General features: G+C 39.0%; 1 pseudogene; it reads left to right on the forward strand.

Annotated features, from left to right (window-relative positions):
- Positions 1 to 9,337: 9,337 nt before the first annotated feature.
- On the forward strand, positions 9,338 to 9,685 carry LOC105733086 (large ribosomal subunit protein eL34-like; annotated as a pseudogene).
- The last annotated feature ends 6,058 nt before the right edge of the window (positions 9,686 to 15,743 follow it).

A 15,743-nucleotide genomic window follows, 5' to 3' on the forward strand; every position in this document is an offset into this window, starting at 1 on the left:
AATATTCCATCTGATTCACAAAGAAAGAATGAAAAAATCTGAATATCATTGTTTTATAACAGCTAATGAAGTAATGCATCTAGGCATCTAATTAATATCTGCTAATATCACAAAGTGAGGGATATCCAGACATCAGCATGGGAGAATACAATGCCACCTATGAAGTAGTCACCTCCTCAAAAAAAAATAATAAAACGTGAATCAAGTCTCTAAATCTAGCCTCTAAAGTCATCAACCAATCTGTAAGAAATACTGAGGACAAAGAAACATGTTAAAATATGCTACAGAGATGTGATAAGCAAACTCCAGGCTGTGAGACATTCAGGAGAAACAATTCAGTTCCTTAACAAATAAATTGTAATGGAAAAAAGTGTTGGGGGGACTTAGATATTAAAATATATTTATGAAATATAATGAATCACAATGCATTGATCTTATTCAAATCTTGATATTTTAAAAACTGTCAAAATTATGCTATTTATGATGTAATTGAGAACTTGAACACCGACTCAAAAATATTTGATGATATTTTAAAGCACTACATTTTTAAGTATGATAACACTATCGTGGTTATATTTAGCAAAAAATAAGTGTGTATATTTGTGTCTGTACAGGTATGTGTATTTCTGTACATATACAATTTGAGTATAATAGTTCTAGATAAAAAAATTTTAATGTCTAGGATTTGCCTAAAACTAATACAGGGAGGTAGGAAGTGAATGAGAGTGTGGATCCAGAAAAAAAGACTATTATGTAGAGAATGGGAGAATGGGTTGGTGTGGGGAAAGAATACAAACATAATTTCAGAGACTTATGATGTCCAGGTGACCGATGATGCTGGCACAGTCTAAGGTAATGAAGCAAAATAGAATTTGAGATATATTTTGACTTTGAGATTTCTGTGAGAGATTAATGAATATGTGAGGTAGATAATTGCCAAGGAGAAATAATGTAACTTGGGATGAAAGTATATTAACGAAAGGATGATTTTTAAATCTAGGGAAATTAATGAGCCCATTCAGGTCAAGTATATTAAGGCAAACATTTACTGAACCCTAATATATCAGTCACTCAGTAGATTTATGGTCTGAATGGGGGAAGCAAATCCTGTGATAAAATATTGGCAGACTGTCAGGTGCAATGGAAGCAAGATCACTCTTCACCCTGCTCCCCATCCAGTCACAGGGGATGAACTGTGAATAAGAGTCAACAAACTTAAATGACATCTGAAATGTTGTCACCAACCAAATTTTTCAACTTCTACCAAAGGAAATCATTGTTTTTATTGATAACATCATTCTTCCAGCTTTATCTTTTCAAAGACTGAATTTTAACGGTTTCAGGCGCTAGGTAAAATGTCATGCCTGTATCTTGGATGCCTTCAGGAACAGATGGTTCCTGAGATGTTCAGAGCAATTCAAGGCAGTCATAAGCAAACTAAAATCCAATTTTCCTTGGGAGGAGGGCCCTGGAACAGCCAAGCAGTCTGGAAGGAGAGGCTGGGTGGGGAGTACCGTCTCGCTGATTCACAAAGCCTGTTTATACAACCCCACATGTCCTTCAAGTTTTCTCCTACCCTGAATGCACAGCCTGCAGATGAGCACTAGTTTATGGGCACAGCTGATTCCAATCTCTCACTTGTCATGAACTAATGTTTTATGATGTGTTGAGGTGACCCCTGGCAAAAAGACTGTATAAATGCCTTTTATTGTTTTCTTGTTTGTGATGTATTGGGCCAGAGGATGTGCGTAACCTGATCAACCTAGTAAAAATTTTAATCTCTTCTATTTTTATGGCCTTCCAGGAAAAATTCCATTTAGGGGAAAAGTAATGACTCTTAGAACTAATTCTCAAACATCCTACCAACATGTTGCCAAAAATGGGGTGCAGTCCTATCAAGGGTCTCCACTTCTCTAAAACTTTTCCTAATAATTTTTGTTTGGAGATTGGTGTGTTCAAGCACTGAAGAGGCAGAGGCTTGGTCCCTGGAGAGGGTGGTGGAGTCACTGAGAGTATATGTGGGAGGGATGGGGGAAAGTCTTAGGATTTACAGGCTTCAATTTGCTGTTATGATGCCATCTTCCAGAGCCCTTGGCCCACCAAGACTAGAGGTTTTTCTTGCTATCAAAACTCTCAAAATAGTAATCACAGCTAAACTAACAATATCATTTAATTCTCACAACAAGCCTGTCAAAAAGGTATACCACATATACATCCACCCTGCATTTTACAGATAGGAGAACTAAGGCTGAGAAAAGCTGTGACTTACCCAGGACCACACAGCTTGGTGGGAAGGAGCTTTGACTTGGTTGCTTCTAATGCTCCCAGATACAAACATCCCCCCCACCTCTATTCAAAGACCCTAGGAGCCAAAGGAGAAGAGATTCGAGAGCAACATTCATGAGGGTTGTAACATCTGCCATGCATAACATCCTCAGTCTAGTGATTCTTAACTTATTTGCACCTCATTCCCATAACAGTTGATATATACCTGGTATCACTTCACTAGTAAAGGACATACATGTGGGAGTTAACTATCTGTAACTCAACTTCCTTCCCTCTCATTTAAAGAGAAACACATCATAATCCAGGTAAAAGTGACATTAAATTTTCTCCGATTTATTTTTATGTAAGTCACTCACAAATAAGCCATTATTAGTAACAACAAATTATTAGTAGCACAAATTACTTGCAATGTGGTTTCAAACTGTCACCAGAAGAGATATCTGTTGCTTCATCCTGCAATGACCAGTTATTCTTTCTCAAACATACTACTGTTCTCTACCCGTAACTACCCACTCTCACCTTTATCTACTGAGTTCCCAGCATCTCATGGGTATAAAAAGCATGGGATTCAGAGTCAGACATACTTACGTTTGCATCCCAGTTCTGACACTTACTAACTGTGTGACGTTGACAAGTAATTAAGCTTCTCTAAGACTCAGTTTTCTCCTGTACAAAATGGAGATCAAGTAGTATCTGCCTCATGCTATTGTGAAAATTAAGTGGCAATAGACATATGTTAATTAGATATGCAAGTCATTACAATGTTTGGCACACATTAACCACTGACTAAATGTTAACTACCTTTTATTACTTTATCCCATATCTATCCAGTTCACATCCTCAACTCCTTTTCTGTCAAGTTTTCACAGGCCTGTGTTTACTGTGGAGAGTAGCTTATGTTCTGAACTCGCTAGTAAAGAAAACAACAAGATATTACGAAGAGAATTGGAAGGAAGCCTCAAATTAATCAACATTTATAAAATTTCTCCTGTGCCCCAGCCATCCTAATTAGTCAGTTTACCTCCTCGAGTAATATGTTAGTATTAGGGTGGATTGTGAGTTTGGCCATCAGCATTCATTGGTTGCAATGGTGAAGCAGCAACTCCCCACTGATTTCAGAGACCACTCATCCACTTGGCCATCCACAGTGTTAGTTTCCTAGACATTAGGGAAAAGCCTGCCCTAAAGCAAAGGCCAGGCCACACTGTTTCCTCTCCACTCACCAGGGTCCACACTTCAGCTCTGTGGCCAAACATTTAATGAAATATTGCACAAGCAAAGAGAAGCTTCCCCAACTACTGAGATTGCATTAAGAACACTAATTGACGCCAGATCATAAGTCTGCCTTCACCCCACCCCAAGAGGGAAAAGAGACCTGTCCCTACGGAGGAGGCTATGCATACACGTGTATGAATCTCAACACTATAAGGGCAGGTGTGTCAACAAGAGATAAATCAGTGGTGGACAAGGCAAAGGCCCAATGAAAAGTGAGATCACATGTTAGTAAGTCATCAGAGGGTTAATGAGATTCTGCAAGAGAAGTTAGCTATTCCTTCACCTGTGAGATCCATTGTTTAAATCTTAAATCTGACAATGATCCTCACTGCTCACCCAAAATCTAAATGATACCATGGTATTTAGGAGAGATTCCCTTCCCCATATTCTTCACATCAAAAATGAAGATGCAGGCCAGGTGGCTCACTCCTGTAATCCCAGCATTTTGGAAGGTCGAGGCAGGTGGATCACTTGAGGTCAGGAGTTTGAGACCAGCCTGGCCAACATGGTGAAACCCCATCTCTACTAAAAATACAAAAATTAGCCAGGTATGATGGCACACGCCTATAGTCCCAGCTACTTGGGAGGCTGAGGAAGGCTTGAACCCGGGAGGCAGAGGTTGCAGTGAGCCGAGATCACACGACTGCACTCCAGCCTGGGTGACAGAGCGAGACTCAGTCTCAAAAAAAAAAAATGAAGATGCACTATGCAACCTCAGCTGGACCTCCTGACAGCTCCCCACTTCACTCTTTTCCTTGGTAACTCTCCAACCTAGTTCTGCAATCATTACTCCAAACTTTTTCCACTCTCTAAATTCTGAAATAAGAACCTGCACCATACTGCCCCTCACCCCCATCTCTACTTCCACCTCCACGGATTGCCTTGCGTCTTTGTAGGAGGTTTTGTGAAGCCTGAAGCTTATACAATTTAGGGAGAGGGGTTATTTAAAGAAAATAATATAAAATTATGAGTACAAAATTTGTATTCATAAAAAGTAACAATGCAAAAAATGTTTTAAGTTAACAAATATCATAACATTTAACTGCCTGACACACCACTACAATATTTTTTCTTACAATTTTTTGCCTGTGACAATGGCTTTATAATATCATATACAATGGCTTTATAATATCATATACAATGACTTTATAATATCATATACAATGGCTTTATAAGATGACAGTGGTTTTGTAATATCATTATACAACAGTGGCTTTAAAATATTTTAATTACTGAAAACAAGAAACTGGTTGTGATAGTTTACTGGTTCCTTCATTAATAAATGGGTTAAGTAAAATCTTAGACATCTGTTGATTTTATATGTGTATTCGAGTCATTATTTTACCTTTTTTAAGAATTATCTTTCTGGAGGTCTTCTACCAAAATTCCCAATGAATTCACCTGACAGAGGCAAGTAAACTACATTGCCAGGAAAGTGTAACCAGTAAGTGACTTGAGTCCAGGCACATATTTTCTTAGCTCCTGGAGATAAACACCAAGTGACAATAGAAGTTTAACTTCTCTAACTCTCCATTTCTCTAGTTTATTTTCCTTGCTATTGTCTGTGTGTATATGTATGTCTGTTTTATTTATGGTTGATAAATTATTTCCCATCAGGGTCAGAAAAGATTAGGAAATTGGTTTTAATGTATGAGCATTTGGTGGTCCCCAAAATTGGGTTAAGAGATTCTAATTATCTGTTTCCTTTTCTTTTTTTTTTCAGAGGATCTCACTATGTTGCCCAGGCTGACCTCAAACTCCTGGGCTCAAGCAACCCTCAAGCCTGGGACTATAGGTGCATGCCACTGTATGTGGTCTTATCTATTTTTTCCTTGACTGAAGTGAACATGTATAATTTGATTCATCTTTTTTGTTTATCTATGTGTCTATTTTGAGCCAAACCAATCAAGAATTTCAAGCTCACCAGGAAGGAGAACAGCTCTTTGATGTCTAGAGGGTGTTTTGGTATTTCCGTATCAATGCTTGACCTGTGGCTCACCTAGAACCAAAGCTTTAAGCTCACTATGTATATGTACATCTATGTGGCATAACTTACAAAAGATTGTACCTTTCTTTGCAACTGGATGTTTTCCTATCTTCCAGGGGTATCAAAAAATTACATTATGAAGTCTCTTAAATTAAAGGAGTGTTTTTTGGATTGACTTACATAAGAGATAAATAAGTGCTTATATAGATGGGATATTCCCAAGATTATCAGAAAATCAGAAAAGTGAACTTCATCCCAGCACTTTGGGAGGCCAAGACAGACAGATCACATGAGGTCAGGAGTTTAAGACCAGTCTGGTCAATATGGTGAAATCCCATCTCTATTAAAAATTTAAAAATTAGCCAACTGCGGTGGTGCACATCTATAATTCCAGCTACTCAGTAACTGAGGCACAAGAATTACTTGAACCCAGGAGGCGGAGGTTGCAGTGAGCTGAGATCATACCACTGCACTCCAGCCTGGACAACAGAGCAAAACCCTGTCGAAAGAAAGACGAAATAAAGAAAGAAAGAAGAGAAAGAAAGAAGGAAGGAAGGAAAGAGAGAGAAAGAGAAAGAAAGAGGGAGGGAGGTAGGGAAGGGAGGGAGGGAAGAAAGAAAGGAAGAAAGAAAAAGAAAGAAAGAGAGAGAGAAAGAAGGAAAGAAAGAAGTGAACTTCAGATACTTTGAATGTGCTATACTTAAATAAATTACTCTTACAAAAACTCAAAACAATTAAAAATCCAGAAATACATTAAGAAACTCAGAAATATATTAAGCATACATTAAGAAACTCAGAAATATATTAGAATCCAGAACTATAATTAAGGTAAATCTTTGGCAAAAACCACTAGTTTAGTTTTGGTTCAATAAAAACAGCTCTGTGGTCTTCGACTTATCAATGTTAAAGATAATACAACCATACTTTTTATTTTACTTGGGTATGTTTTTTTCTTAAACCTACACAGGTTTACTGATCAAACAAGCTAGCATTACTTCTATATGATTTAAGATAATGAAAATGTAAATTTATGTTTAGCTAAATTGAATCATTCTGATTAATTTTATTTCAACAATAATTAAGTTTTATAGTAAGTAGACTTGATGGTGATTTCCAAGATATTTAATTAACTTAAAACCTTGAATTGATAGAAACTTGAGATAACTCATAGATAATCATTAGATACTGAGATATAAGGAAGGCAGAATACTGAAATATTGATTACTAAGTATAATTTTAAGTTATATAATTTTGCTTCTTATTTTTACATGCTATAGAAAGATAGGTATATTTGTCATTTTCAGATGTAAAAGCAATGTGTTCTGGCTGTCGAAATTTGTAGGATGAACTTCACTAGTCTGCTAAAATGCTGTGTGTTACAGACAAGACTCAATTATCTACTACCTATCCCCATTTCTCTCTGAAATAAAAGTGAGTTATTTTCATTAAAAGTTATCATTAATATGAGAATTTGTAACTATTCTAGGAAAAAATCAAGACAGAAAAATTCAACTATGTATGTGCTTTTATCAAGAAGAAAGGAGTCATTTTGCATTAAAGCAGTGGTTCTCAATCTTTTTGCTCTCTGGATCTCTTTACAGTCTTGAGACCCCAAAGATCTTTTACTTATGTGGGCTATCAATATTTAACATTCTGAAAATTGAAACTGAAAAAATTTAAAGATTAATTCATAGAAAGACAGTAATGATGGACACATTGCATGTTAACAAAAATAACATCTTAATTTTATTATGAAGTTAGTTTTGCCCTAAAGGAACTGTGAAATCTAACCTAAAGTGTCTATATGTTCCAGGACACGAAAGAGCATAATAAAGAACAAAACTCAGTAAGTGAATTTTGTTTCCTTTGATTTATAATACCTGAACCTGAAAAGGAGTTATGAAGTACGTTAAAATCTTAGCGAAGTTCATGCAGTTTTGATGGGTTTGCTTCCTTGGTTACCAATTGACACCTTCACCCATCATTAGGTAGTTTATTATCTTCTCTGTATTCTGCCTAGATAACAAAGAATAATTTTCTGTGCTTTATATTGACTTTTGGTACTTTTTTATTTTTTTTGACACAGAGTTTCACTGTAGTTGCCCAGGCTACAGTGCAATGGCGCAATCTCAGTTCACTGCAGCTCCACCTCCTGGATTCAAGTGATTTCCCTGCTTTGGCTTCACGAGTAGCTGGGATTACAGATGTGTACCACCATACCCAGCTAATCTTTGTATTTTTAGTAAAGACAGGGTTTCACCACTTTGGCCAGGCTCGTCTCGAACTTCTGACCTCAGGTAATCCACCCTTCTCAACCTCCCAAAGTGCTGGGATTACAGGCATAAGCCACTGTGGCTGGCCCATACTCTTAATTACCTAAGAAAAAAAGGGAGGGCTGGGCATAGTGGTTCACGCCTGTAAAACCCAGTACTTTGAGAGGCTGAGGCGGGTGAATCACTTGAAGTCAGGAGGAGTTCAGTTCGACACCGGTCTGGTCAACATGCTGAAATACCCTCTTTACTAAAAGTACCAAAAAAAAAAAAAAATAGCCAGGCATGGTGGTATGCACCTGTAGTCCCAGCAGAATCACTGGAAGCAGGGAGTCAGAGGTTGCAGTGAGCCAAGATTGCGCTACTGCACTCCAGCCCGGCAACAGAGTGAGACTCCATCAGAAAGAAAGAAAAGAAAGAGAAAGAAAGAAGAAAGGAAGGAAGGAAGGGAGGGAGGGAGGAAAAGAGGAAAGGAAGAAAGAGCTAGGACTAGCCAGGGTGTGGCTTTGTCCCAGTGGCTTGACGCCTGTAGTGGGATACGTCATGTAAGAGCCAGGGGAAAACTGCAGGGTAACTCTGACCACAAGAGCAACAGCTCTCTGAAAAGAGGCTGGCCCAGTACCCAGCTCCAAGGAGGAAGCTAAATAATTGTTAATTCACTTTCTTACTCAGTAAGGAGCCACTCCAGAATGTGGAGGGAGAGGAACTCGCTCAGCTCCTTTCAGCCACTGCCAGCAGATACCAAAGGAAGCCAGACCTGGCTGTGACTGGAGAAGAGTGAATGCCCCAGAATGTCCTCTCATTGAGAAGTAATTAAAAACTATTCTTCTAGAAAATGATACTTGACCAGGATCTGTTCATTTCTTTAAGCACAAAAGCCAGCACTGTCTAAACTAATTTCACAATTGTTCAAGATGAACATCTGTAGAAACACACTGTCCACTCCACCAAAGCTCCTCACCTGTATGTAGCACCCCGTTGGTCCAAAGAGTAAACTTGCAGCTTTCACTTAAATTCAAGGTTGGTTTGTTTTAAATATGGTATGCTAGACAATGATGGGGACTGAAGTCTGCCTAAGCTCCCTTCAAGCAAAGTGAATTCCAGTACTAAAGTAAGTGGGGAATATGGTCTCAATTAAAAATATGTATATAGTGACCAGGGGCAGTGGCTCAGGCCTGTAATCCCAGCACTTTTGTAAGCCAAGGTGGGCGGATCATGAGGTCAGGAGATTGAGACCATCCTAACCAACATGGTGAAACCCCATCTCTACTAAAATACAAAAAATTAGCCAGGCATGGTGACGTGTGTCTGTAGTCCCAGCTACTCGGGAGGCTGAAGCAGGGGAATCGCTTGACACTGGGAGGCAGAGGTTGCAGTAAGTTGAGATTGCACCACTGCACTCCAGCCTGGTAACAGAGAGTCTGTCTCAAAAAAATAAATAAATAAGACAATCAGCTGCCATCCGAGGAGCTGAGGAAGCCTAGAGCTCTCAGGAACAGTCCTTTGAGGGGCACTCAGGATGGTCCAGCGTTTGGCTTACCAACATAGGCTTTCCTACAAAACAGCCTCCAACAAAACTAGGCTGTCCTGAACCCCTGGTAATAGAATCGTTTACCTTTATACCAAGAAGGCTGGGAAAGCACCAGAATCTGCATGTGGCATGTGCCCAGGCAGACTTTGAGGGGTTCATGCTGTAAGAACTAAAGTTCTTATGAGATTGTCCAAAACAAAGAAACTTGTCAGCAGGGCCTATGGTGGTTGTATGTGTGCTAAATGTGCTCGTGACAGGATCAAGCATGCTTTCCTTATCAAAGAGCAGAAAATCCTTGTGAAAGTGTTGAAGGCACAAGCACAGTCAGAAAGCTAAATAAAAAATGAAACTTTCTTGAGTAATGAAAAGACTTGCCAAAAAAACACACACACACAAAACAAACAACAAAAATATGTGTATAGTGAGTGGAAACTGAGCAGGCAATATCTACTGTAGGATTCAGTATAAAATGCCTTGGCTGAGCAGTCTGTTGGGAACCTGTATGTCACTAGCTATAAGTTTTCTTTTTCTCTTGGGCTGCTCAGATTTCTCCAAAAGACTCTTTAAATCTACTGCCTGGAAGGTGAGGATCTGGCTGCCAGAGATCCAGGGCCCAGTGGAGTTAGAAAGCCAGAGGTCTCCATATTCAAGACCAAGAATGAGTTAAGTGAGATATACTTTTAACAGAATTTAGTACTCCCTCTTTTTTTTTCTTTTTTTGAGACAGAGTCTTGCCCTGTCACCCAGGCTGAAGTGCAGTGGAGTGATCTTGGCTCACTGCAACCTCTGCCTCCCGAGTTCAAGCGATTCTCCCACTTCAGCCTCCCAAGTAGCTGGAATTAAAGGCACACACCACCCCATTCAGCTAATTTTTTTTTCTTTATCTTTAGTAGAGATGGGGTTTCACCATGTTGGCCAGGCTTATCCCGAACTCCTGACCTTGTGATCCGCCTGCCTCAGCCTCCCAAAGTGCTGGGATTACAGGCTGAGCCTGGCAGAATTTAGCACTCTCCTTGGCTTATTTTATGCCTCTAATCCATGTTAATTTGTTTCCTTTCTCCTCTTTTATGTCAAATCGTTCCCAACCTATTATAAAATTTCATCTTCTCTAAACTACTGATCTAGCTAAATGTTTATAGTGACTTTTGGTCTTAGTCAAAAATAAATACAATTATAACCTCTATTTCCGAATACTGTGTGGTAGAGAAACAAGATTTTGCATGGTTTCTTCCCAAAGGAGAAAAAATAGGAAGAAGCAGCATGGCTGGAGATGGAAATTCAACCAGTGTTGCAAGAGGCTAGAAGAGTGGAGAAAATCATGGCGCTATGGGAGCTTCAGAGGGCTCAAGTGGGGACCCAGATCTGTTTGGTCTCACTGACTAGATGGAACCACAGGGCAAGGACTGGCTCACACTCTGAGGGAAAGTAGTGGTTGTGGGGCCATTGTTCCAAGGGACACGGGGTTTGGAAAGAGCAGGAGACCAGCGGTGTCACAAGAAGAAAGAATTGTCATGTCAGGAGAAGACTTCTGGAGAATATTGGTCTTGGGAGACCAGATTTTAAGCTTTAGACAAGACAATGTTTTAAAAAGCATTACTCAGGGATAATTGGTATAAAATGCACATATTTTACCTGTACAATTTGTTAAGTTTTAATACAGGTATGTACCCATCAACCATCACCACAATCAAGATGGTGAACATGTCCATCACTCCCCAAAGTTTCCTTGTTCCTCTTTATAATCGTGCACTCTTGCCCTCCTCATCCTCCACACCCCAAGGAACCACTGATCTGCTGTCACTATAGATCAGTCTGCATTTTCTAGATTTATATAATAGAATCATACAGTATATACTCTTTTTTCTGGCTTCTTTCACTTAGCATAATTATTTTGATATTCATATATATTGTATATATCAATGTTCATGGGTTTTTTTAATTCTTTCTTTTTTTATTGTACTTTAACTTCTGGGTTACATGTGCAGATCACGCAAGATTGTTGCATAGGTATATTCATGGCAAGGTGGTTTGCTGCCTCCATCCTCCCAACACCTACACCTGACATTTCTCCCCACATTATCCCTCCCCACCCTCCCCCCTACTATCCCTCCCCTAGCTTCCCCCAACGGACCCGAGTGTGTGATGCTCACCTCTCTGTGTCCACGTGGTCTCATTGTTCAACACCCACCTATGAGTGAGAACATGCAGTGTTTGATTTTCTGTTCTTGTGTCAGTTTGCTGAGAATGATGGTTTCCAAGTTCAGCCATGTCCCTACAAAGGACACAAACTCATTGTTTTTTATGGTTGTGTAGTATTCCATGCTGTATATGTGCCACATTTTCCCTGAACAGTCTATCATTGATGGACATTTGAGTTGGTTCCAGGTCTTTGCTATTGTAAATAGTGCCGTGATGAACATGCATGTGCATGTGTCTTTATAACAGAATGATTTATAGTCCTTTGGGTATATACTCAGTAATGGGATTTCTGGGTCAAATGGAATTTCTATTTCTAGATCCTTGAGGAATCACCACACTGTCTTCCACAATGGTTGAACTAATTTACACTCCCACGAACAGTGTAGAACTGTTCCTATTTCTCCACATCCTCTCCAGCATCTGTTGTCGCCTGATTTTTTAATGATCACCATTCTAACTGGCACGAGATGGTATCTCAATGTGGTTTTGATTTGCATTTCTCTAATGACCAGTGATGATGAGCATTTTTTCAATATGTTTGTTGGCCTCATAAATGTCTTCTTTTGAAAAATGTCTGTTCATATCCTTTGCCCACTTTTGAATGGGTTTGTTTGTTTTTTTCTTATAAATCTGTTTTAGTTATTTGTAGATTCTGGATATTAGCCCTTTGTCAAATGGGTAGATTACAAAATTTTTATCCCATTCTGTTGGTTGCTGGTTCACTCTAATGATATTTCTTTTGTTGTACAGAAGCTCTGAAGTTTAATTAGATCCCATTTGTCTATCTTGGCTTTTGTTGCCATTGCTTTTGGCGTTTTAGTCATGAAGTCCTTGCCTATGTCTATGTCCTGGATGGTTTTGCCTAGATTTTCTTCTAGGGCTTTTATGGTGTTAGGTCTTATGTTTAAGTCCTTAATCCTTCTGGAGTTAATTTTGGTGTAAGGTGTCAGGAAGGGGTCCAGTTTCTGCTTTCTGCACATTGCTAGCCAATTTTTCCAACACCATTCATTAAACAGGGGATCCTTTCCCTAGTGCTTGTTTTTGTCAGCTTTGTCAAAGATTAGATGGTTGTAGATGAGTGTTGTTGCTCCAGAGGCCTCTGTTCTGTTCCATTGGTCTATGTCTCTGTTTTGATACCAGTACTGTGCTGTGCTGTTTTGATTACTGTTGCCTTGTAGTATAGCTTGAAGTCCAGCAGTGTGATGGTGCCAGCTTTGTTCTTTTTGCTTAGGACTGTCTTGGCTATGTGGGCTCCCTTGTGGTTCCATATGAAGTTTAAAGTGGTTTTTTCCAGTTCTGTAAAGAAAGTCATTGGTAGTTTGAAGGGGATAGTATTAAATCTATAAATTACTTTGGGCAGTATGGGCATTTTCACAATACTGATTCTTCCTAACCATGAGCATGGAATGATTTTCCATCTGTTTGTGTCTTCTCTTATTTCCTTGAGCAGTGGTTTGTAGTTCTCCTTGAAGAGGTCCTTTACATCCTTTGTTAATTGTATTCCTAGGTATTTTATTCTCCTTGTAGCAATTGTGAATGGGGGTTCACTCTTGATTTGGCTCTCTGTTTGTCTGTTATTGGTGTATAGGAATGCTTGTGATTTCTGCACATTGATTTTGTATCCTGCGAGTTTGCTGAAGTTGCTTATCAGCTTAAGGAGAGTTTGGGCTGAGATGATGGGGTCTTCTAAATATACAATCATGTCATCTGCAAATAGAGTCAGTTTGACTTCCTCCTTTCCTAACTGAATACTCTTTATTTCTTTTTCTTGCCTGATTGCTCTGGCTAAATCTTCCAACACTATATTGAATAAGGGTGGTAAGAGAGGGCATCCTTGTCTAGTGCCAGATTTCAAAGGGAATGCTTCCAGTTTTTGCCCATTCAGTGTGATATTGGCAGTGGGTTTGTCATAAATTGCTTTTATTCTTTTATGATACATTCCATTGATACCTGGTTGATTGAGAGTTTTTAGCATAAAGGGCTGTTGTATTTTGTCAAAGGCCTTCTCTGCATCTATTGAGATAAACATGCAGTTTTTGTCTTTGGTTCTATTTATGTGGTGGATTACATTTATGGACTTGCATATGTTGAACCAGTCTTGCATTCCCAGGATGAAGCCTACTTGATCATTATGGATAAGCTTTTTGATGTACTGTTGCAATCAGTTTGCCAGTATTTTATTGAAGATTTTTGCATCTATGTTCATCATGGAGATTGGCCTGAAGTTTCTTTTTTTGTTGAGTCTCTGCCAGGCTTTGGTATCAGGATGATGTTGGTCTCATGAGTTGGGGAGAATTCCCTCTTTTTGTATTGTTTGGAATAGTTTCAGAAGGAGTGGTACCATCTCCTCTTTGTACGTCTGGTAGAATTCAGCTGTGAACCTGTCTGGACCTGGACTTCTTTTGGTTGGTAGGCTATTAATTGCTGCCTCAACTTCAGACCTTGTTATTGGTCTATTCAGGGTTTCAACTTCTTCCAGGGTTTAGGCTTGGGAGGGTGCAAGTGTCCAGGAATTTATCCATTTCTTCCAAGTTTACTGATTTATGTGCATAGAGTTGTTTGCAGTAATCTCTGATGGTAGTTTGTATTTCTGTGGGATCAGTGGTGATATCCCCTTTATCATTTTGTATTGCATCTATTTGATTCTTCTCTCTTTTCTTTTTTATTAATCTGGCTAGTGGCCTGTCTGTTGTGTTGATCTTTTCAAAAAAACAGCTCCTGGATTTATTGGTTTTTTTAAGGGTTTTTTTGTGTGTGTGTGTCTCTATCTCCTTCAGTTCAGCTCTGATCTTAGTTATTTCTTGTCTTCTGCTAGATTTTGAGTTTTTTTGATCTTGCTCCTCTAGCTCTTTCAATTTTGATGATAGGGTGTCAATTTTAGATCTCCCCTTTCTTCTCATGTGGGCATATATTGCTATAAATTTCCCTCTTGACATTGCTATGAATATGTTGCAGAGACTCTGGTACATTGTGTATTCCTTCTTATTGGTTTCTAAGAACATCTTTATTTCTGCCTTCATTTCATTGTTTATCCAGTCAACATTCAAGAGGCAGTTGTTCAGTTTCCATGAAGTCATGCGGTTTTGAGTTAGTTTCTTAATCCTAAGATCTAATTTGATTGCACTGTCATCTGAGAGACTGTTTGGTATGATTTCCATTCTTTTGCATTTGCTGAGGAGTGATTTACTTCCAATTATGTGGTTAATTTTAGAGTAGGTGTGATGTGGTGCTGAGAAGAAGGTATATTCTGTGGATTTGGGGTGGAGAGTTCTGTAGATTTCTATTAGGTTCACTTGTTCCAATTCTGCATTCAAGTCCTGGATATCCTTGTTGATTTTCTGTCTTGTTGATCTGTCTAATATTGACAGTAGGGTGTTAAAGTCTCCCACTATTATTGTGTGGGAGTCTAAGTCTCTTTGTAGGTCATTAAGAGCTTGTTTTATGTATCTGGGTGCTCCTGTATTGGGTGCATATATATTTAAGATAGTTAGCTCTTCTTACTGTATTGATCCTTTCACCATTATGTAATGCCTTTCTTTGTTTGTTTTGATCTTTGTTGGTTTAAAGTCCATTTTATCAGAGACTAGAATTGCAACCCCTGATTTTTTTTGTTCTCCATTTGCTTGGTAGATCTTCTTCAATCTCTTTATTTTGAGTCTATATGTGTCTTTGTGTGTGAGATGGGTCTCCTGAATACAGCACACCGATGGGTCTTGACTTTTTACCCAGTTTGCCAGTCTGTGTCTTTTGATTGGGACATTTAGGCCATTTACATTTAAGGTTAATATTTTTATGTGTGAATTTGATCCTGCCATTTTGTTACTGGTTGTTTGTTTTGCCTGTTGGTTGATGTAGTTTCCTCATTGTGTCTTTGGTCTTTACCTTTGGTTTGTTTTTGCAGTGGCTGGTACTGGATGTTTTTTTCTGTGTTCAATGCTTCCTTCAGGAGCTCTTGTAAGGCAGGTCTGGTGGCAATGAAATCTCTCAGTAATTTCTTGTCCATAAAGGATTTTATTTCTCCTCCACTTAGTTTGGCTAGATATGAGATTCTGGGTTTGAAAGTTCTTTTCTTTAAGGATGTTGAATATTGGCCCCCGCTCTCTTCTGGCTTATAGGGTTTCTGCCAAGAGATCTGCTGTGAGTCTGATGGGCTTTCCTTTGTGGGTAACCCAACTTTTCTCTCTGGCTGCCCTTA

This window comes from Aotus nancymaae, unplaced genomic scaffold (genome assembly GCF_030222135.1).
Source record: "Aotus nancymaae isolate 86718 unplaced genomic scaffold, 86718_ANA_hifiasm-v0.15.2.pri h1tg000057l, whole genome shotgun sequence".
In the NCBI taxonomy this organism is placed as follows: domain Eukaryota; kingdom Metazoa; phylum Chordata; class Mammalia; order Primates; family Aotidae; genus Aotus; species Aotus nancymaae.